Source organism: Leuresthes tenuis, unplaced genomic scaffold (genome assembly GCF_036924035.1).
Source record: "Leuresthes tenuis unplaced genomic scaffold, fLeuTen1.0.hap1 SCAF_15, whole genome shotgun sequence".
Taxonomy (NCBI): Eukaryota; Metazoa; Chordata; class Actinopteri; order Atheriniformes; family Atherinopsidae; genus Leuresthes; species Leuresthes tenuis.
Window position 1 is genome coordinate 2315627 of NW_027325369.1, and position 25153 is coordinate 2340779.

Consider the following 25153-nt stretch of genomic DNA (forward strand, 5'->3'; position numbering starts at 1 on the left):
CATTGCTTAGGCCTAATAACAATAAACACAACAGATACAATTGGGCTTGGCATCACCTTCAGTGCTCAGGCCTAATAATGAAAGCTGCAACAACTATATATGTGGCGCCAGGGTAGGGCTTAGTGGGTCTATAGACCCCTTGGTGGGGCTATAGACCCACCAAGCCTTGTGTTAGCCCAGCACTACTATAAAACCAAGAGAAGTGCGAGTCCAACAGTCAGGCAGCTGCGATGACAGCTGTCGCTCACATGACGTACGTCACTCATGTGAGCGCGCATTGAGTGCATGCTCGTCACAAAACCCAGTGGAAAAAAAATATTTTGTTGGACCCGGCTGTGTTTTGACCCTTGGCTGTTGTGTGGTAGACTATATATGGCTTTAGGACAACTTAACTATTAACTATACCGTCTCTCTCTCTCTGTCTGTGTGTGTGTGTGTGTTTCTAGCTGTGGGAGGGCGTTGTTTTATTGAATATATATTATCATTGAAACTATGGCATTGATTTGAGCATCACTGCTGTATGGATTAGCCCCACCGTAGTTGAACTAGAAAAATACTCTGGCGCCGCCACTGACATCAGACAACAATAAAACCACAGTGAAAAATAGTCAAACATGAACGAAGAAGCTGATGAGACCGCTTTTGTTGGCCCAGTGGATGGGAAATTCTATTTTAAAAGACAGACAGATGGGATGGTCGGTTGCTCAGTAGTGGGTTTTGCAGGTGCCCTTGTGTTTTGAGGCTGCAGTCTGCCACGGTTCAAATCCCGCATCGGATGGTCTTTTACTGCGTGTCATTCCCCCTCTTTCTGCTTTGTCTCTTTTTATCTGTCATGTCCATTAAAAGGCATAACAAAAACGGACTGATGGATGGAAGCATTGATAAGTGCACGTTTGGTTAAGTACCACCTTGAAAAAAAACCAATGTTTTGTTGCTTAAGCTTATGTAATCAGTCATTATTCAATGGTATACTAAAATCCATGTGAAAAAATTGCTTCTCACTGCTTTTAGGTCAAATATTTATATGCGACTAAAAATTAGATTAATTTCGATTAATTAATTACAAAGTCTCTTATTAGATTCCTTTTTTTAATTGAGTCCTGGCCCTAAATAATTCATAATAGAATATACTGAATGACAAGTTTTGCGGTGTGTTCTATACAAATCAAGTATATGCTCTATTCCACAAAAAGTTCTTTAGTAGTCTTGAGGTCAGAATATTTTTGTTTGTGGTTACATAAGCTTTTTTTGATTATCAAATTGCATGTGATAGTTGGTTGGCAGGAAGCATTAGCATATAAACATACCTGAAACTGACACTTGCACTCCCAACAAGCCTGTTTTCATATTTGCCAAGTCTAACTCTGTCTCTTGAAGGCACACCAGGACACACACTAGCACACACACCTGCTCAGATGGATCAGGTTCAGGTTTTCAGAAGGTTGACATGTCGACTCATTCTTTCTCTTCCCTAAAATGTACCCTTCATCTCCTTTCTAACTTTCCTCTCCTTTGAAAAATCTTCAGCCCATACAAGCATGACATTCAACACACTGAGACAAACACACATTCTTTCTATCTTTCCAGTTGGTGTAAGATGTCATCCAAGTTGCTGTAATTACGGTCAAGGTGCCGATAGCCTTTCTCTCACCTCTTTTCTTTGCAAGGTTTGTGTGTGTTGTGAGGTGGGCGGAGCAGGAAGATAAACTGGTTGGTGTAGTTTTGCTTTGAACAACTTCTTTTGTTGATCCTCAGTCAACTGAAGTTTTTTTGTTGTTGTTGTTATTGGATGACCCAAGAGACAAAGCAAATGTAGTTGAAAATGTGTGTGCATACAGTAAAAACCAGTGCAAAGGAGTTTTGCATTTTAGATTTAGAAATTCGCAAACTTCAAAAACTTCCAAAACCGTAAATGTCTGATCAATTGTTTTGTGTACTTTGATCTTATTCTTAGGCTTTTATCGAGCACAGTTGCACACTTTGGATCTTTGGAAAGGACTTAGGGTGTTTTAGTCATACCAAAGAATTTTTTTAACTTGATTTAGAACTTTTTTTTTTTTTTTTACATTTTTGTTCTGGCTTTAAACAACTGATGTAGTAGTGTCTGGGGAATATGTTATACTCTTGAATTCTGTCCCTTTTTTTTTGTCTCCCTCTTCATCTGGTGGCATCCTGTGATTTAGATTTAGAACTTTTTTGTTTTTATTCCCTTTCCCTATTGAGAATTTATGAACAAGCTATTTTGGATAAAGCCAAATACTAGATAGAGACAAATAATAGAGACATTTAGGAAGAGATCAAAATCAAACATTGGAGCCAGTTTAGTCCATACTCTTTTATGTGAGAGATTATTGGATGTATTGTCTTCTGAGGGGCCACACAAATAGTCTTATGATGATAGAAAACTCATGGAGCCTAGTTACCTTGCTTTGGCTACAGAGACTTGTGCCTCAGCCAGAACTGGGAATATACTTGTGGGTGAGTGGCTGGTGGTCAGACATTTTCCCAAGAGAACTACATGGAACCCCCTTTTTGCTGACCCACCACCTACAGGAGGTGGTGTAAGCATCCGATGCATTGCGGCTTGGGCAGTGGTCAAAGGTGGAGAACTTATCTGACCAAACTCAGGCTGCCAAAGTATGCTATATTGAAACTGAATGTCACTTCACAGGTGGGGAGAGCACTCAAGCTAGTAGGGGAGAGATCCTGCCTAGATATATTTGGGCTCACTTGGGTTCATAAACTGATTCCATCCATGGTCCATGGATCAATCTTCGTGAGATAGACTGGACCTAATTCCAATTTGGAGTTGTCCTGTGTGAGAGATAGTGGATGGTGTGGGATTCCTCAAACTTTGTGCACTCATTGAGGTTGGAGTTACAACATTTCCCCAGTGGAAAAAAGGGGTGGTTTTAACCTACAACTTTGGGTTAAATTGTCTCGTGGAAGATGGTTTGTAAGTATGACCCATTGATACAGGCCATTAGGTTTCTGTACAACCAAGAGCTTGGTTGCATTAGTGATACTAAGGCAGAGTCATTTCCAGCATATGTTGAACTTCACCAGGGCTGTCATTTGCCACAAATTCTGCTCATTACTTTTATGGACACAATTTCAAGGCACCACCTAGGGCTGGAAGGTTTTCAAGGTTGATCGGCTTAGGATTGCATCTTTGCTTATTGTAGAGGATTTGGTCCTGTTGGCCCCACTGAGCAAATTATGCAGACATTATACTGATCTTATCTGGTGAAGAGACAGTGGAGTCAGAAAGATGTCAGTTTACCTGTCGATATTCATTCAAGCCTTTACCTACGGTCATGAGCTGTTGTTGTTGTGAGAGTGATCAAAACCTATCCGTGGGTGAAACCTGTTGCCTAGTAGCCTCGGTTGGGCCATCGCAAAGCAATCAGAGTATTCAGGAGCTGTGAACGGGCGGTCACTCTCCTCTGAAAACACTAGCTGGTTAACTCTCGGTGGGCGGTCGCAGCCTAGTGCAATTAACCAACACATGAACGGCTGTGCACAACATAAAGTAAGGGGTGGCGCCTGAAGCATCAGTGGAAGCGTCAGCCACTCTCGTGTGAAGACATTCTTGGGTAAAGACTAGCGTGTATACCTGCGCGTGTCCACCGAGCAAGGCCACTGAACAAGGCAAACCTGTCCTACTTGCCTCATCCATGTCGCTCTGGCCTCACCACCTGCTTTAAAATGTGCCTCAAACCCATTCAATTCAATTCAATTCAATTTTATTTATATAGCGCCAGATTACAACAATTGTCATCTCAAGGCACTTAAGTAATATAGTCCAATTCAAGCCAATTGGAATTCAATTCATTGTAATCATAATCCAATTAATTCATATAGAGCTAATTCAAAAAATTAATATCCTAGCTAAGGAAACCAACAGATTGCACCGAAATGTGTCTTCAGTCCAATCTCCCGTCCTGAGCGTGCCTGTGGCAACTGTGGAAAGGAACGACTCCCTTTTAACAGGAAGAAACCTCTGGCAGAACCAGACTCAGGATGGGTGGCCATCCGCCTCGACCAGCTGGGGTTTGAGAAGACAAAAAAGAGGGAAAAGAGGGGGAAAAAAACACCATAACACCATTCAAAGGATACCTGTTGGAACAGGGAAACATAGGTTAATAATCACAATAATGTCACATGTACATAAAATCAATTGTGAAATTAAACAGGGGGAAAAAGAGAGCAAAGTGAGGAAAGGTGTGACAGATGAGGTCCCCCAGCAGTCTAAGCCTATAGCAGCTTAACTATGGGATGTTTCAGGATTACCTGAGCCATCCCTAACTATAAGCTTTATCGAAAAGGAAAGTTTTAAGCCTAATCTTAAAAGTGGAAATGGTGTCTGCTTCCCGGACATTTACTGGCAGCTTATTCCACAAGAGAGGGGCCTGATAACTGAAGGCTCTACCTCCCATTCTACTTTTAGAAACTCTGGGAACAACAAGTAAACCTGCAGTTTGGGAGCGAAGTGCTCTGTTAGGAAAATACCTGAACTAAATTAACTCGACACCTTGCTCTCTTCTATCCCGGAGCATGACTGTCCCATAATGGTCCTTGGTGACATGAAGATCCACCTTGACAGTCCTAACTCTTCTGATTTTCTGTCACTAATGCACTCGTTTGAGCTACAACTGCTCAGCAGTCCTCCGACCCATAAAGCTGGCAAAGCGCTCAATCTCGTTTTCTCAAGAAACTGTGCCACAGAGGCCCTATCTGTCAAACCTCTGCAGTTCTCTGACCACTATTTCATTCAGTTCAGAGTGAGTCTCCCGAGAAGACCATCTGCTTCTACCCCTATGGTTTCCTTCCGCCGCAATCTCCGCAACCTGTCGCCCACCCGCTTCTGCTCCGTTGTTGCCTCCGCTCTTCCAACCTTCAGCACATTCTCCTCCCTTCAGGTTAATGATGCCACGGAGTCCCTTTGCTCTACTCTGAGCTTATCTCTGGATAGTCTGTGTCCTCTATCCACCAAACCCTCCCGATCCTCCCAGTCTCACCCCTGGCTTAATGATACTCTCAGAGCGTTGCGCACCAATCTCAGAGCTGCCGAAAGGAAATGGCAAAAGTCAAAAGATCCGGTAGATCTAGCTAAATTCCAGGTGTTACTGTCATCATTCGCATCCAGTGTCACTGATGCAAAAAAGTCTTTCTACATCAACAAGATTCATAGTACTACTGACACCCGGAAACTTTTTTCCACCTTCAAAACTCTACTTAATCCTCCGCCTCCTCCACCTGCTACCAATTTAACAGCAGACACCTTCGCCTCATTTTTTACTGACAAAGTGGCAGCTATAAGCAAACAGTTTACCTAACCTGGTACCACAAAATCTGCATGCAGAAGTCCTACTGCATCATTTTCCTCATTTACCCCTCTCGCTCAGAGCAGTGTGTCTAAACTTCTCACATATAGCCGTCCTACTGCATGCCTGCTGGACCCCGTTCCTACTAATCTTCTCCAATCCATTGCTCCTACTGTAACTGCAGCAGTCACACATATGATTAATGCTTCACTGACATCGGGCACATTTCCTACCACTTTCAAACAAGCTCAGGTTACACCGCTTCTCAAGAAACCTTCCCTCCCTCCAACTCATGTGGAGAATTATCGGCCGGCCTCTCTCCTCCCGTTTCTGTCTAAAATCATTGAAATCTTTTATCAGGTCAACGATTACCTCTCTCATAACAACCTCCTTGACCCAAACCAATCTGGGTTTAAAAGTGGACACTCCACCGAGACGGCTCTGTTAGCTGTGACAGAAGCCTTAAAAGAAGCCAGAGCGACAGCTAAGTCCTCTGTACTTATCCTGCTCGACTTATCGGCTGCATTTGACACTGTCAACCACAGTATTCTTTTGTCCATGCTCTCAAGCATGGGCATCACAGGGAGAGCACACTCCTGGTTTGAATCGTACCTCACTGGTCGGTCCTTCAAAGTATCCTGGCTTGGTCACACTTCTGCAGCGCACCACCTTGCCACAGGGGTCCCCCAAGGCACAGTACTGGGACCTCTTCTCTTTGCCATATACACCAACTCACTGGGACAGATCATCCGATCACATGGATTCTCATACCAATGTTATGCTGATGATACCCAGCTCTATCTGTCATTCCCACCTGATGACCACACGGTCTCAGCACGAATCTCAGACTGTCTCTCTGACATATCAGCATGGATGAAAGCCCATCATCTCCAACTTAACCTCCCAAAAACTGAACTGCTTGTCTTTCCAGCCAAACCAACCATAAATGGTAAATGGACTTGTACTTGTATAGCGCTTTTCTAGTCTAGCAGACCACTCAAAGCGCTTCACTACATGCCGCATTCACCCCACTCACACACATTCATACAGCACGTCTTAGGATATAACTAAGAGCTTTCTAAGCATTCACACACATTCATACCCCCAATGATACACTGGGGGAGCAACGTGGGGTTCAGTGTCTTGCCCAAGGACGCTTCGACATGTATCCTGGGGAAGCCAGAGTCGAACCACCGACCTTCCGATTGGTGGGCGACTGCTCTTCCTCCTGAGCTACAGCCGCCCATAAAACACAGCATCTGCATCCAAACCGAATCCCTATCTCTTGCTCCATCAAAGGTTGCTAGAAACTTGGGTGTCATGATTGATGACCAACTAATCACGTTACCTCGGTTGCTCGTTCATGCCGCTTTGCATTACTAAACATAAGAAAGATCAGACCATACCTGACCCAACATGCCACCCAGCTCCTGGTACAGGCCATGGTCATCTCTCGCCTTGACAACTGCAACGCTCTCCTAACTGGTCTCCCAGCCTGTGCTGTGAAACCTCTGCAGATGATCCAGAACGCGGCGGCGCTTCTGTTCTTCAATCAGCCTAAAAGAGCACACGTCACCCCTCTGTTCATTGAACTCCACTGATTACCCTTAGCCGTCCGCATCAAATTCAAGTCACTGATGTTAGCCTACAAAGTGCTTAATGGAACGGCTCCCATCTACTTGAATGCTCTTGCAAAGGCTTATGTCACAACTCGGTCTCTCCGTTCATCCCAGGATTGTCGTCTAGCAGTGCCTACACCACGCCTAAGACAATCCAAACTCTGTTCATGTGTCGTCCCACGATGATGGAATGACCTACCGAGCGCTACCAGAAAAGGGGCGTCCCTGTCTATCTTCAAGAAGCTCCTGAAAACCCAGCTCTTCAGAGAGCATTTCCTATCCTAGCACTTACCTTGTACTTCCCTACCCCCTCTATCTCTGCACTTTATCTTTCTGCACTTCTTTCTATGCCTACAGCCTATCTCTACTTTGTTACCTCTGACATAGTCAGACTAGTGGGTTCCTTCTATGTAGTTTATTGTTAGCTTTATATAGCTTGTTAAATCTTCATTTCTAAGTCGCTTTGGATAAAAGCGTCTGCTAAATACATAAACATAAACACATGAGCTGTCAGTAGTGACTGAAAGAATGAGAATACAAATACGAGTGGTGGAAAACATGAGCTTCCTCTGATGTGTGGCTGAGCAGACTATTAGGGAGAGGATGAGGAGCTTGCTCATCAAGGAGCCCAGTTCTGGTTAATTGGCAGAAAATGGCTGGATTGACATGTGAATGTTTATGTTTTACTCAAAGCACAAGATACGACTTGCTCTTAGATAGGAGAGACTGATGGGCCAGATGTCATAAGAGCAAATTACAATATTTTCAACAGTCCCAGACCACCCTTATCAACCGTTAACAAAACTGTAAGTTACTCTAATGTTAGCTTGGGCATTTATCATTCCAAATAACAATCTTTGTAATCCTTTCAAACATAAATATTAGAGGGGATTTTATAATGGTAGAGAGTGAATGAGATAATTCAGTTTGAGAAGACTGTTTCAACCCCACCTCTCGCCTGATGACCACTAGGATAGGCTCCAGCCCCCCCGCGTCCCGACCGATTGATTAAGGGGGTATAGAAAATGGATGGATGGAAGACTGTTTCAGTTTTTAGGAGTGATGGTACAGATCCTCTTGGGATGAAGACCTTTACCAATCATCCTTGAAAAGCATCAGTTTTTGTGTCAACCCATCAGCAGAGACACTGGGAAAAATGACAGGCAGAGAGAGTGGGGGGAGGACACGCAGCAAGGTGCACGTGAGCCTAGGCCGACTCCCTTGAGGAACCACAACTTCTGTACAAGCTGCCAGATCAACCGGTCGAGCTATACGGCATCTTCGCCTTACCACACCTTTGCTCTTTCTAGAGCCAGAATGCCAGAATATGCATATCCAACCCATCCACTGCAACATTTTTCAAACTGACAGACAAATAATTTTTTGTAGAAATACTACATTTTTTTTTTTTGCTCTTTAGAGTGGTCATGATTTTTGACCCTCTTAATTCACCTTTCACTTACCAAGAGGACAGATGCCAACGACTACTAAAACAATTTGCAAAACTGAAACATGACCATACATATGAAGCATTTTGACTTGTGACGACCCCTCCCCCCCTTGCATCAGCTCTTCTTGTTGCTGTTGCTGCTTTTCTTTGTCTGTCTGCAGGAGGGCCATTAGTGGGATGGACCACACCTGGGCCCTGTGCGCTCTCCCCCTTGAAATAGCTGTCTCAGCTTGAAGTCTGGTGGCTTTCTTCTTGCTGTCCTCGAGACAGACAGCACCTCAGCAGCATGAGCTCGTCCTGTATTTTTTTTTTTGGTTTTGTTTCTTTTGCACATACACAACCATACATGCATTACACCACTGAATCACTGATTTTCAGATGTTCCGTTGATTTGCTTCCATTTTAGCCTGCCACGTCACATCTGTCTCCCTCCATGTTGCAGTCAGTGAGCCAGGCTGTAACAGATGGGGTCTCGTTGGGATTGTTGTTGACCCAGTGTAGTGACTTGAGTATTGCTGTAATGTTGATACTCAGTTGTTGTCTATTCTGTGCATCTTTTTGGTAGATGTAGGCATAATCAGATTGTTTGGGAGACACTAGCCACTGTGGGTAGGGTGATTGTTTTGCTGTTTTATTAAGTAACAGATGTTGATTGCTCTGAGGTGTGTTTGATTGTATCATTGAGCTGGTAAATGCTGGTGTTCTGTGACTCAGAGTTGTGTGGTCCAGTACACAGTTGAAGCAAACTCCTGCTATCCTGTCTCTGTTAGGCTTAAGAGCAAATTCCCTAGGTGTTTGTTGGGGGGTTTGTTAGTGTCATGTGAAAGTGGCTGGAGCAGAATCTCCATCAGAGGAGTTTTTGGAGCATTGTTCGCGGGAACAGTTGGTGAAAATCGCTAACCATTTTGAGATGGATGTTGGAGATAGATGGTCATAGGAGAGCATGGAGCATGTTCTTTGAGAGAATCTGCCGGAAATGGCAATTCTCCAGCTTGAGATGCTGTTGGTTCAGGATTGGACATGGTTGGTGCTACTGCCTCAAGTGTAGCGGGGGTGAGTTCAGAGTTAACTTTTGAGCAGCACAGAGAGTTGCTGCTTTTGCAAACTGAAAGTAAAAGGCTTGAATTAGAGGAACGCAGGTTGAGTTTGCAGAGTGTCGGTGGTGGGAGTCAAGCTCCTGTTGTGTTGTCTGGACCTTCACGTTCTGTTGATGTCTGTGGTCAAAACATTGTCACAGTTTATTTCGATCTTCGGGATACCAAAAGTGATCCAAAGTGACCAAGGCAGTAATTTTTGTTGCGTTTAAGGGGAATTGGAAAGTTCCACTGTCACAGGGAGCTAAAGAGATTTCTGCTTTCATAACTCCATTTGGCCTGTTCTCCTATTCACTGATGAGCGTTGGGCTGCGGATGGCACCAGCGATCTTTCAACTGTTGATAAATCTTATTGTGTCTGGACTTGATGGTTGTGCAGTGTACCTTGATGACATTGTTGTTTCCTGGGATACCTGGCAAGAGCGTGTTCACCGTATACACAAGCTGTTCAATTGTCTCCATGATGCACACCTGATGGTTAACCTAGTGAAGTGTGAGTTCGCAAAGGCAACGTCACCTACCTGGGTAAGGTAGTAGGACAGGGACAGGTTCGGCCAGTACAGGATAAGGTGACTGCGATTGAGCAATATCCTGCCCCCACGATTAAGAAGGAGCTTATGCGCTTTTTAGGCCTCGTGGAGTACTATCGCAGTTTTTGCAAGACTTTCTCTTCTGTTGTAATTAACCAATTTGTTGAAAATAAAAGGGAAGTTTGTCTGGTCAGCCCCATGTAAGCAAGCTTTTGTAAATGTCAAAGCTGTTTTGTGCTCTCCTTCCGTCCTTGTAGTTCCTCGTTTGGATCAACCATTTGAGTTGCAGGTGGATGCGAGTGATGTCGGTGCTGTTTCAGTGTGACGGTAATGGTGTTGAACATCCTGTGAGTTTTTTCTCTAAGAAATTTAACTTGCACCTTTTTAAATTACTCCATCATAGAGTAGGACACTCTGACCCTTGTCTGGGTGTTGCAGCATTTTGAAGTTTACATCAATTCCCGTGTTCTTCTCAGGGTCTATACCGATCATAATCCTTTAGTGTTCTTGAACTCCTTCATTTGTCTGAACTGGCGGTTGGTGCGTTGGTTTTTATTTTTGAAGTCATATTGTCTAGACATTCACCACATTAAAGGCTCAGAAAACATTGTGGTGGATGCGTTGTCGAGAGCATCTAGCTCTTGATGTTACGGTCTGTGTTTACCTGGTCGGCCGTCTTTCTCCTGCTGTTGCTCCTAAATTGTGTCTCCAGGCGATAGGGTTGCTTGATGCAGAGTGGAGAGAGATGGGCTGATAGAGGGGGGGTCATGACAGAACTGGTGAGTATGAATGTATGGCTGCAATATTTAGTAAATTACATTTAGCTCATTAAAATTATTGGTGGGACAATGCATTGCGTACTTTAGTTATGGTATCTATTGGGTTTCCTGGTGGAACCCCCAATTTTTTAAAGGCAGGGGTGTGAAGACCCCTCCCCCTTACACCAGCTCTTCTTGTTGCTATTGCTTTTCTCTGTCTGTAGGAGGGTCGTAAGTGGATTGTATTTATTACATAATAATACAAACCAGACTTTTTTGTTTACCAAATGCAAAATTTAAGCAAAACACAAAAACTAACATGGGATCCTCCATTATGTAATCAATATAATTGAGGAAGCCACAGGTACCCAATTCATAGTGTTTATGAAAACAACAATCCAAGGGAACAGATAAAAGTGTTTGCCTTCTGTGGTTTTGGTGCTTAATTTAGCTGAGCATCCAGAGCCCACATTCACGATCACCATGCCTCTTTTCCAGGAGTCATCCAGGAAGATAATTGTTGCTTAGCCCGCTAAACTTTCCTTTGTTTCTCGCCCCCACCAGTCCAACCCAGCGGGTCTATTTCAATTTAATTCAGGGTACTGTTTTGCCTAATTTTCTTTTTACCCTGTACACATGACACTTCAGATACAACTCGGAGACCTGCTACATGCAGGAGTATTCTGATGATACGCCTGCTGTGGCATGTGTGCGCGGTGGGCAGGAGAAGGAGTTCAGGGAACTTGTTGAGTCCTTCAATGGCTGGACCAAAAAGAACTGTTTGCTCCTGAACACTACCGAAACCAAAGAGCTGATGGTGGACGTCAGGAGATCCAAAACTCCATGCTAATCAATCTGCATTGATAGAGGTGAGGTAGAGACTGTTCAGACCTGCAAATACCTGGGGGTGTTGCTGGATAATAAACTGGAGTGGTCTGCCAACATGGAAGCAGTGTACAGGAGGTTATCAATGTCTGTAGTGATATGATATGCATGTTTTATCTCACTATAATTGAGAGTGCACTGTTCTATGCTGTTGTCTGCTGGGGGAGTTGCACTACAGACAAAAACTGTAAGTACCAACGGTTGAAAAAGGCCAGTTCTGGAGTTGGCAGAAGGCTAGACCTTCTCAGTGCTGTGGTGGAGCAACGGATGAGGAGGAAATAATATTTTATTTTGGAAAACAATAAACATCCTCTTCACAGCATCCTGGCTGTTCATAGGAGCAGCTGCAGTGAGAGGCTCATCTCACAGCACTGCAGGACTGAGAGGTTCAGGGGGCTCTTTGTCCCCACAGTCACAAGGCTTTTTAACAGTGACTGCTGACATGTTCTTCTCAAATTTATTTATTTAGTCATTTACTGTTATTATTATTATGGTTGTTGTTTTTACAAAATCCTGTAAATCAATGTAAATAATTCAATTTTTTTTAACTGCTTGGCTAATTTGACTTTAATTTAACTTTTCAAACACATTATTTCTGTGTAAATTATCACAAAGTTGAGCTGCAACTATTTTATCAAGAACTTTAGAATAAAAAGAAGTTGGATATAGCTGATAATTAGCTAACACTTTTGAATCAAAAGTAGTTTTTTTAAGTCAAGGTACAATTACAGCGACCTTAAAAGTATGAGGTACAAATCCTGTCAACAAAGACAGAGTGATCAAATCTAATATGGAGGTGTCGATTAAGGGGAAAACCTTGAACAGTGTTGTTGGGATTGGGTCTAAAATACAAGTTGATGGTTTAGAAGAGACTATTACTGTTGTTAGCTCAGAGAGATCAACTGGGCAGAAGCTAAATACTAATCAGGTTCTAAAGATACTTCTAAAGCTGCGGTACTTGATTGTCACTAATGATCACATTAGTGACAATACTGGCCAGGAGCTGCAGCGCTCTATGGTATACGCAAGGGACGCCGGAGACACAAGGGGAAGCAAGTTGGTGCGCTTGTCAGATTGAGGCAGCAGGGGTTTTCGCACTGCGCTCCATCTGACTAACGTCCGCTCCCTTGCCAACAGGACGGATGAGCTGCTACTCCTTAACACAACCGACACGGACTTAGACCGATCTACTGCCTTGTGCTTCACCGAAACCTGGCTCGGTGAGCACATCCCAGACTCTTCCCTTCACCTGCACCGAGCGGACCGCGCAACAGAGCTCACGGGGAACACGAGTGGAGGAGGAATCTGTTTTTATATTAACGAAGGTTGGTGTTCTGATGCCATGGTCCTGAACAAATCATGCAGTCCACACCTGGAGACATTCATAATCTGCAAACCGTTTTATTCACCATGGGACTTTTCCTCATTTGTTCTGGTCAGAGTTTACATCCCTCCTCAGGCCTGTGTTACTGAGGCGTTACAACACATGGCTAACCAAATAAACAACGTGGAGAAAAAACACCCGAACTCTCTGCTCATTCTTTTGGGAGACTTTAACAGAGCTAACCTCAGTCATGAACTTCCAAAATACAAACCGCACATTAAGTGTCCCCCCAGGGACACAAACACTCTGGACCGTTGTTACACAGTTTTGAAGGACTCATATCACTCTGTCCCCTGTGTAGTCTCAGGAATCTCTGCTCACTGCGTGGTTCATCTTATCCCGACCTAAAAGCAGAAGCTGAACTCTCCTAAGCCTGTGGTCAAGATGGTACGGAGATGGACCGATGACGCCAAAGTGGAATTACAAACCTGCTTTGACTGTATTGATTGGAGTGTTTTTGAGGCTCAGACCTGCATGAACTGACTGATACTATGACATCATACATCAGTTTTTGTGAGGACATGTGTGTGCTCACCAAATCCTTCTGCACATACAACAAGAACAAAGCCTGGTTCTCTGGAAAACTTAGGCAGCTTCGACAGGCTACGGAGGCCTACAGAAGTGGGGACAGAGTCCTGTATAACCAGGCCAGGAACACACTGACGACAGAGGTGATAGCAGCCAAGAGTAGCTACGCTGAAAAGATCAAAAACAGCCTTTCAGCCAATGACCCAGCGTCAGTGTGGAGAGGCCTGCAGAACATCGCCAACTCCAGGAGACTTGCAGTGAACCATCAACTGGCTGACGAGCTCAATGTGTTCTACTGCAGATTCAACACATTCACACCTCTCCCCCCCTCAGACATTACACACTCACCTCCACCCCCTGCCATTCTGCCACCTCTCCCTTCTGACCCCCCACCAGCACTCAAAATTTGTGAAGGGGATGTTTGTCAGCTTTTCCTCAGACACAAGATCAGGAAGGTACCCGGCCCAGACGGTGTGTCACCCTCCTGCCTGAAGGTCTGTTCTGACCAGCTGGCCCCCCATCCTTACCCAGATCTTCAAAAGATCCCTTGAACTGTGCGAAGTTCCCTCATTCTTCAAACTCTCCACAATAATCCCGGTCCCCAAGGAACCCACCATCACAGGTCTGAATGACTACAGGCCCGTGGCCCTCACATCTGTAGTCATGAAGATTTTCCAGACACTGGTGTTGTTGTAAGGACATCACAATCCCCCTGCTGGATCCCCTGCAGTTTGCCTACTGAGCAAACAGGTCAGCGGATGATTCAGTCAACATGGGACTGCACTACATCCTGCAATACCTCAACTCTGCAGGGACGTACACCTGGATCCTGTTCGTGGACTTCAGTTCGGCATTCAACACCATCATCCCAGCCAACCTCCACTCCAAACTCACCCAGCTCACTGTGCCCTCCTCCACCTATCAGTGGATTTGTAACTTTCTGACTGACAGGAAGCAGCAGGTGAGACTGGGGAGCATCACTTCCAGCACCCAGGGGTGTGTACTCTCCCCATTGCTCTTCTCCCTTTACACTAACGACTGCACCTCACGAGACCCGTCCGTTAAACTCCTGAAGTTTGCAGATGACACAACAGTCATGAACCTCATCCCGGATGGTGATTAGTCTGCATACAGACGGGAGGTTGAACAGCTGGTCTGCTGGTATGGTCAGAACAATCTTGAGCTGAACACGCTTAAAACTGTGGAGATGACAATGGACTTCAGGAGGAACCCCACCCACTCGGCCACCCATCACCATCACCGACAGCACTGTGATTGCTGTTAAAACCTTCAAGTTTCTGGGCTCCACAATCTCCCAGGACCTGAAGTAGGAGACTAACACAGTCACCATTATCAAAAAGGCCCAGCAGAGGCTGTAGTTCCTGCGCCATCTCAGGAAGCTCAATCAGCCAGAGGAGCTGCTGATCCAATTCTACTCAGCCTTCATCCAGTCTGTTCTCTGCTCCTCCATCACTGTTTGTTTGGATCGGTCACCAAACAGGAAAAGATCAAACTGCAACAGACAATGAGGTCTGCAGAGAAAATTATTGGTGTCAGCCTGCCCTCCATCCAGGACCTGTACCTGTCCAGAGTCAGGAAACAGGCAGGTAACATCTCTGCAGACCCATCACACCCTGGTCACAAACTGTTTGAACTTCTCCCCTCTGGGCGGCGCTACAGAACTCTATGCCAAAAACATCCAGTGTATGCCAAAACATCCAGACACAAGAGCAGCTTCTTCCATCAGGCTGTGTCTGTGTTAAACAGCTAAAAACTGGACTTAAACAAAAACTCTCAAACACAGATATACACATGTGTATATACAGTATATATATATACATACATTTTACCTACTGTTTTTTTTTTTACATAGTTTTGTTATTTTATTTTTATTGTATTATTGTTCTTGCTTATGTTTGTATTTCCATTCTATTTTCACTTAAGAGAGCCAAGTGAACCGAAGGCAAATTCCTCGTGTGTGCTTACATACCTGGCAATAAAAAGAGATTCTGATTAATCTTCTCTTTCATAGAAACTTTTTTTTTTTACTGGTGAAGAAGTTCAAGAAATCATTGCTACTGAGAGTTGAAGGAATACAAGACTCAGAGCTCGGACTCTTTGTCAGCCTGGCTACAGTGCAAAAACAAACCTTGTGCTTATTCTCTTCAATTAATGATGACTAATAAGCAGTTCTAGCTTTACGAAGAGCTTTCTTAAATATTATTAAACTATCTTTCTAGACTAATTGAGACTCTTCTAAATTAGAGGAACGCCACTGTCTCTCCAGCTTTTTTGCAGTCTGCTTTAACGCTCACAGCTGTGGATTATACCAAAGAGCCAACCTCTTCTGACTGATTACCTTCCTTTTATGAAGGGCAACTTTATCCAGTGATGTACGCAATTTCAAAAGTGGAAATTGTAGTGCTGTCAACGATTTAAGTAGCTGTCCTCTGTCATATTTCCACATGGCAGTGAAGAAAATGATAATGGAATTAACTCTTTAAATCTGGTTACAGCATTCTCTGACAGACACCTTCTATATGTAGAATTCTTCTCAGAAACCATGTAGTCAAGTAATGTAAATTCAAAAGTTATTACAAAATGATCAGATAAGACAGAGTTATGAGGGAACACTGTTAACTGTTCACTCTCAATGCCATAAGTCAGCACAAGGTCAAGGGTATGATTAAGGCAGTGAGTAGGTCTGTGAACACTTTGAGAAAATCCAATAGAGTCTAATATACAATTAAAGTTAATATTTAGGCTGTCATTTTCAACATCTACATGAATATTAAAGTCACCCACTACAATGACTTTATCTGTACTCAGCACTAACTGTGATAAAAACTCTGAGAATTCAGACAGAAACTCAGAATAAGGGCCAGGTGGATGAACAACAAAAACAAGAGGTTTTTGTGATTTCCACTTTGGGTGGGAAAAACTGAGAATCAGAGATTCAAAAGAGCTAAAACTAATCTTGGGTCTAGGACTGATTAGTAACCCTGATCTGAAGATAGCTGCCACTCCTCCTCCTCTGCCTGTGGTTCTAGGAACATGAACATTTAAATAGTCAGAGGGAGTTGATTCATTAATGCTAACATGATCCTCCTGCTGCAGCCAGGTTTCTGTAAGACAAAATATATCAATATGATGATCACAAATCAAATCATTCACTAACAGAGACTTCGAAGGGAGAGATCTAATATTCAGCAAACCACATTTAATAGTTTGATCTCAACCCTGGGTTGTCATGTTTTTGGATGACTAATAAATTCGTCCATATTTCTAGAAATGAGAGCCGCTCCTTCTAAAGTGGGATGGATGCCGTCTCTCCTCATCAGACCAGGTTTTCTCCAGAAAGATTGCCAGTTATCTATGTAGCCCACGTTGTTTGCTGGACACCATCTAGTCAACCAGCGATTGAATGAGGACATGCGGCTAAACATGTCATCACTGGTCAGATTTGGCAGGGGTCCAGAGAAAACTATGGAGTCCGACATTGTTAGATAACCTCGCCTTCAGAACTACAAAAAGGTTAAATTTTTTACATGTACCATTTTCCCAAAAGAAGGCAGAGGAGTAACTAAACATCTGACACACAGAGCAAGTGAAAGCAGGAGATGGAGGGAGAGAACTGGCAGCCATGCTAAGCTAGAGAACCAGACACACCGCTAAAAAGTGAAAAATAAAAACTAAAGATCTGTAAGAGTGAGCGTTAGAATAGAACAAGTATGTGATATAGTTAACTATGCAAAAATGTGTAACTTATCAGAAGAAATTGAGATATTTTAAAATTTTAACCAAGAGTAGCAAGAAATTCCATAGAACACAATCAAGGTAACGGGAAGTGATGCAATATATCTTACCCAATGAAAATTAGATATGGGGCATTTGATATAAAGGGTTGCTAACTTTTGACTCAGTGATTTGGTTTTATCTCCTCCATATTCAGCAACTCCCAGACCAGACGTCCTTCTTATTCCAATGGAATATTGGAAAACAACAACAACAAAAATATTGTGGCAGCTTGAGCAATTCTCAAATTGTCAAACCTTATCCAAGAGAAGCTCCTTATCTGTCTTGCTTGTTGGCAGATTAGCTTGCTGTATATTCTTGTAATAAGAGAAAGATGAAACAATAGTTTTGTCTCCACCAATACAGTCATCTGGAATATTTCTGCCCGCCTCCTTGTTCAGCACTTAAATATTTGTTAATAATTCAACTATTTAACAGACTGTCTGTGTTACAGTATCTCTGTTTTTAAATATTATCCCTATTTAAAAAATATAAGATAAAACATTTTCTGAAGTGTCTGATTGACCACAATGTGAGAGAGGGCTGTGACAGAACCACATGAAAAAAAGGTCAACTTGCTTCAAGCCAGAGCTACATGAACCTGATTGGCAGATCATAGCCAGTCATATTACAATGCCCTCCCACTCCACCCATCTGAGCCAGTAATCATACACTACGGGCCAGCTGATTAAGGCACATCCATCAAGCCTTCCATTTTCCTCCGCTCATCCTGGATCGCGGAAGCAACATGTTAAGGAGAGAAACCTAGACATCCCTCTCCCTAACAACACTCTTAAGCTTCTCCTGAGGGATCCAGAGGCTTTCTTAAGCAGGAAGGGATATGTTTAGCAGGATGATGATATGATAAGGATGATTAATAAACTAATATAAATGTATTAAGTTAAAAGAGGGGAAATTATGAATGTGTTCTGCTCAATTTACTGGAATTTGAATTACTGCAAAAAACAAAACAAGACAACACACAACAATAAGAGTTAAAAGATTAATTTATAAAAGCAGGTTAATGAATGCACAAGGCAAAGGAAATTGATCTGGCAAAAATATCAATACTGGTGGACAGGAAGGATCTGTGGAAAAAGAAGAGTTAAAGTGGGAAGATAGTTGGAAGTTGTAAAATCTATAGGGCTGGATAAAGTCTCTTATGTTTGGAAGGAGATTCTTGTACAAGAGTTAGTCAGGGGAGCAGACAGAATGTGAGCTGTAAGATCCATGAGACAAGGCAGGTGGGTAGAACAGGTAAGTCTACAAAGTCTTTTACGCGCTGGGAAGGATGCAAGAAATGAGAGTTACCAAATGGCAGAATCTAAGAACAAGGAACAACTATAGGAGAGTCAATTTACCACAAGAGTGGACAGGACCATGTGGGGGAGAAGTACAGTCACAGCAAGCCTTATACCCACAACCATAGATGAGTAGATGACCTGGAGTTGTGCAGGAGCAAGCCCAGGAAACACGGCTCCACCCGAAGGCGAGACAAGATCTGCCCACCAATCCACCTCCAGCAGAGAAAACAGAAAAACCAGCCCAGCCTGCGCAGATCCTGGCGGAACTGACAAAGCGGTCCAGGAATAAGTATCTATGGATGTGTGCTATCTACTTTCTATTTTTGACATACTGACAAACTTTTGACAATATTTACATACAATTGTAGGACGCTGACTACAGCCACGCAGGGCTATGAAAATAAAGCAGAAGACAGCATTTTCTTCAACAGCTTTCATGTTTTTTTTTCATGATTTGATCTGTTCTACTTTTCAGCTGAAATTAAGAACAAAAGTGATGAATAGCAAAGGTCCGTGGTGACCTGCCCACTCTTGTTTCACAAACTTGGCTGACATACAATCCTAGCTTGTCTGTTTACATATTTTGTGTCTAAATACATGTGCGTTGTTCCATCTCCAGCTACAACAAAACAAGAGCTCCCCTTTCAGTTTGTTTGTCAATTGACACACTTCCTCCCTCTAAATTACCTGTATGTGGGTGTTACCTCTTTTCTCCCTCCACAATACAAACAAAGCTCTCCATCCCATAGCTGACAGGCCTGGCCAGCTTGTTTACATACTTTGCAGCTCTAAGTACATGTGTATGTTTTCACAGTGCTTCTTTTCTTTCGGTACAACAAAACAAGCGCTCCTCTCTTGAACATGACAGCTCGCTCTGAAGCTGATATTGCCCTCAGGGGCCAAGGAGAGAGGCAGAGATGATTCAAAATTACCTGCCATCCTGTCACCACATACGTACACACAGACACGCACACATGCACACCTGAGGGGACAACGGGGGCTGTTGCTCTTAAGAGTGAGTCAAACCTAGATTATCTTACCTTCCCTTGCTCTGTCTCTCTCTTTAAGTCATTTGTACTACCCCCTTTCCCTCTCCTATCTCATTCTTCACCATTAACGGCTAGAGTTACTCAAACTCACACCGCTCTAAAGCTCCAATGACTTATCTGGCATATCCTCCTCTCACGTCCCCCTGAGCTAGTATATAATCATCACTGTTTTGAGTGTGCATCCATAAGTATTACACTAATACTCTGCTTCTCAATGATTACATGAAGACATTTGAAAACAATAAAAGATTATTGAAATATTTACCGAGGTTAAGCAATCATATGTTTCAGATTGGTATTAGTTTAATCTGCACATGATTCCAAAGCTTGTGTAACACATCTTAGCATTGGTAGGAAAATTAAACCAAATGACCAAAACTTCATCACAGAAAGAAAAACATCTTCAAAATGTCACAATTTAAATTGCACAATGTAATAAATAGATTAGTTGATTATTTAATTTAGTAAAATCCAGGGAACAATAGATACATATGTCAGTTTGCTTAACCAGCTGCATGGAGAGAAAAAAGAAAAGTACAAGAGTGAGAATAAGCCAACAACAAGTAAGTAACACAGGGCAGGTTGGAGGGGCCAACAGCAGCAGCTCTAAATCAGTGGTAACTGCACCATTGTATGGTTTTGTTGTCTAAGATTACCAGAATTAAGATTAAATGTCCAACTTTAACATTTTATGGAGAGATCTTTTAGCATATAACATTTCCGTCATATAGTACTGTCATGTTACTACAGTAGCCCAAACAGAACAAATGTAAGACTGATTCTTGGACAGGACTTTCACTGAATAGGCAATCAGTGAAGAAGTAATATTTACTTGAATAGTGCTTATAAGTGTGGACAATTTAGCCTAAAAAAATATAAAGGCAGTTTGACTAAAAATGACAGTGACATGATTTAGAAATGTATTAAGCCTTTCTGGCAATTACAAATAGATCCATAAATAACTTGTCTGGATGAGGATTTTCATTCAAATTCACTTTAATTTATATAGCCCCAAACAACAAACATCATATTTAGATTCAATGATACAGTTCAATTTAGTCCAATTCCAAATCATTGTAAACAAAGCATAGTTCAATAAAAGCAAATTAATCAAAATCCTTATTAGTCCAATTTATACAATGCCAGTTAGGCGTCATAACAGTAGGCCAGGGACACCTGCTTAGAAAATGAATGACAAAAATGATGTCACATGTACATGGAAAGTAGAGATAAGAGAATGACAAGAGGTGCATCAAGAAAAGTCCCAAGGATTCTAGGCCAATAGCAGAAAAACATTATTGAAGTTATCCGGAACTATAACGTTTACAAAAAAACAAAGTCTCAAACCTAATCTTAAGGGTAGAGAAGGTGTCTTCTTCCTGAACCCATACTGACATCTGGTTCCACAAGAGATGTGCCTGATAACTGAAGACTCTGCCACCCATTTTACTTTTAGAAACTCAAGGGCCAACAAGTAAACCTGCTGTCAAAACAGGTTCAACATATCCAAGGTATCTTTGGAAGATTTGGCTCTCCAACTCCAAGAGTGGAGATTTAACTAAATAGTATTACAATGCTGATTATATTCTCTGAATGCAAGCCCAGGTTTCCTGACTCTGCATATAAAATTGTTTATGTAAAACAGATGAAAAGCATCATAGTTGCTATGTTCAAAAGAGGAAGGGAAGCTGACAAAAACTAAAAAGAATGACTGTGAATGAGTAAATTTGTTAATTTTACATTTTGACAACAAGATTTTAAAAGGCTGCTGCTTATAAGTGTAAAGAAGTAAAGGGATACTTTTGTTATTTTTGGTAAATTGAATCACTTAATTTGATGAGTGCCACTGATAAAACCAGTGTGGTAGCATCTTAGATTACATAGCTTCTAATGAACACTGGATTTTAAACACATGTACAGTTTTCGGGGTTTTTTTGTGATCTTTGAACCAACCTTAAACCAAGCTATTACAAGCTTTATTCAACCCATCCATCTTCTATACCGTCAATCCGTTAATCGGGTAGCGGGTGGGCTGGAGCCTATCCCAGCAGTCGCTTTATTCAATGTTTTTTATAATAATTTTTTTGTTATTTTGTCCTAACACTATCAAACCCACTCAACATACTTAGGAGTGCTGGCAAAGTGCAAGAAAGACCGGATCATTTCTGATCTATTCCTGGGCATTACTTTCCCAAAACAAAGTGTGCAGATTGACCAAACGCCTGCTCATTAATCCTCCAGCTCTGGTATTTCTACCAGCCCCATACACAAATGCAGTGCTCGGAAACGGATATACTTCCTGTGTTCTGGATAAAAAAGAACAAGAAAGTAGGCATCGTTTAGATTGAAATAGTTGAGCCATTCTCCTGGAGAGATGACCTGATGGGCTTTAAAGGCATAAAGACCTGGATGACTCAGAAATGTCTGCTTCTAAATTCAGACAAAACTGAAGACATTATCTTTAGACCTGAGCGCTTCAGGGAGAAATTGTCTGGCTATATAGTTATTTGAGATGGTATTTCCTCGGCTTCTAGTTCTACAGGGAGGAACCTTGGAGTTATTTTTGACCAGAACTGATCATTTGACGCACACATAAAGCATGTTTCAAGGACTGACTTTCTTTCACCATTGTAATATTGCTAAAATCAGGAACATCCTGTCTCAGGGTGATGCAGAGAAACTAGTTCATGCATTTGTTACTTCAAGATTGGACTACTGTAATTCCTTATTATTGGGCTGTCCCACATATTCTCTGAAAAGCCTCCAGCTGATCCAAAATGCTGCAGCCAGAGTTCTGATGAGAACTAACAGCAGAGATCATGTTTCTCCAGTTTTAGCTTCTCTTCATTGGCTCCCTGTTAGATTCAGAATAGAATTTAAGATTCTTCTCCTCACATATAAAGTTCTTAATGACCGAGCTCCATCATATCTTAAAGATCTCATTGTAAGATATTTTCCTAACAGAGCACTTCGCTCCCAAACTGCAGGTTTACTTGTTGTTCCCAGAGTTTCTAAAAGTAGAATGGGAGGCAGAGCCTTCAGTTATCAGGCCCTTCTCCAGTGGACTAAGCTGCCAGTAAATGTCCGGGAAGCAGACACCCTCTCTAACTTTAAGATTAAGCTTAAAACTTTCCTTTTTATAAATCTCATAGTTAGGGATGGCTCAGGTGATCCTGAAACATCCCATAGTAAAGCTGGTATGGCCTAGACTGCTGGGGGACCTCATCTGTCACACCTTTCCTTATTTTGCTCTCTTTTTTCTCCATTTAATTTCTTAAATGACATTATGTACATTTTGGCATTATTGTGGTCATTAAGTCGTGTTTCCCTGTCTCAGCAGGTATCCTTTGAATGACGTTACGGTGTTTGTTGTCCCCTATTTTCTGTCCTCTCAAACCCCAACTGGTCAAGGTGGATGGCCACCAATAATCAGTGTCAGATCTTTAATTAACAAATATTTCTTAATTAATAGTTTTATTTTTATGTTTTTAACTGAGAAATGGCTCGACAAAAACACAGCTGATGCAGTTCTGATTAAGTCTAGTCCATCTAACTTCAATTTAGTGTCTGAAACACAAGTAAACCAGTGGGGGTGTTTGTGCCATATTTAGGGACAATATACCCACCCACAAATTGTCATTTGGGTTTTTTTCACCATTTGAGTATGGTGGAGTTCAAAATGGAGATAAAACAATCTTCCATACTTTATATCACCATTTACAAACCACCACTGAATTGTTTTATTCATGTTTTTACTGAATTACTTTCAATTGTGTGCACTGCTTTTGACTGTTTAGTCATGGGGACTTGAATGTGCACGTGGATGTAGCCCATAATAAGCACACTAAAGAACTCACTGTTGACACTCACAGTAGACCAAATAATTTTTTTGTCCATTATTTTGTCACAAAATCTCCACATGTCGTCAGGGTTGTGAAATGTGAATTTGAATGGCTCCAGGATCGTTTCTCTTTCATTCTCGTCCAGTTCATTCAACCTCCCATATTGTAAGGCAACCTCTGCCTGTTCCTCCTCTCCCATGCCCAGAACGTCAGGCAAGTCCACTTTGGCAGAGAACAGTGATTTGTTTACCTCAACCCACTCTGTTGCATGTCGGCAGTTGAGAAGAATGCGATCTTCAACTGAGTCTTATGGAAAAGACAGAAAGAGAGACGTCTGTACCATAGCTGCCACACCAACAGTATCTGACCCAATAGATACTGTGAAAAAGCTTACGCCTTCCACTGGTGCGTCCACATCAGCAAGTCTGAGTGAGACCTCTTCCTGAAAATATATAGATAAGCAAAATAATCAGTTATAATATTCAAAACACAAGCTCCAAAATGAAGAAAAAGAAAAGATCCCATCATTGTCCTCCTCTAATAGGTCTAGTTAGACCTATTGGAGAGCTCAACAAATGTTAATTTTCAAATCCAATCATCCAATTTAATACGTTATGTTATGATGAAGAAAATACATCCTGACATATAGAAAACTTGAAGCAGTGTACATCTGGGGCCAATCTGGGCCAAGCTGGGCTGGTTCCGTGATCAAGGTATTTTTTTTTGTTCTAACTTTGTGACTATGCCCAACTAATGCACGGAGAGTTTACAAAAATGTTTCATAACGTTACATACAAACAAATGCAAACAGTTACTTTACATTATGCACTAAAAAGTTAAGAATCCTTAGGTGTTGATGCAAACCACCATTGGTGCAAGTAAATTTTGAAGTCATTTAATTTGGCTTCAAAACGACATCCCAAACCATTATGTAACATTCGGTAATTTGCATCATCAATGACTTCTATAATGACTACTACAACGGCACCTATTGACGAAGAACACAAGAAAACATGCATTTACTTTCTGTGGATACTAAAAATCAGAAACTCACCGCTACTCAGAGAGTAAGCTCACTCTCCTTCTCCTTTTCATACATATGCTCTCTCGCTGATCTCTCTCGAATTTAAAGGGCCGGTGAAAATTACCTCAAAATGTCCTCCCCACCCCCCAAAAAACGTCCTCACCTCCGGGCCTGACAGTGGAGGTAGGGACCTGACAGTGGAGGTCTGTAGCCAGCTGCCTCTCAGAGCTGACACATTTCCCACCTGTTACTGACAAAACAGTCGAAGAGATCATCTGCAGTCTGAGTTAATCGAAGTGCTGCCTTGAGTTGCCCAATAGATTTCTAGGGTTTGTGTGGAGCAGTTTTTTACCACAACTCGCTCATGTTGTTAACATCTCATTCCAGACTGGAACATTTCAAAAAGCCTTAAAATCTGCTGTCATTAAGCCTCTTCTAAAGAAGAGCAATCTTGATGCCACAGTACTGAACAACTACCATCCCATATCAAATCTGCCATTCTTAGGCAAAGTCCAAGAAAAAGTCGTATGCCAACAGCTTATTAACTTCCCCCTGTCTGACAAT

At 42.3% G+C, this 25153-nt stretch overlaps 1 pseudogene; it reads left to right on the forward strand.

The window, feature by feature from the left end:
* The first annotated feature begins 248 nt into the window (after positions 1-248).
* Positions 249-7231, forward strand: LOC140270630 (uncharacterized; annotated as a pseudogene).
* Positions 7232-25153: the final 17922 nt, after the last annotated feature.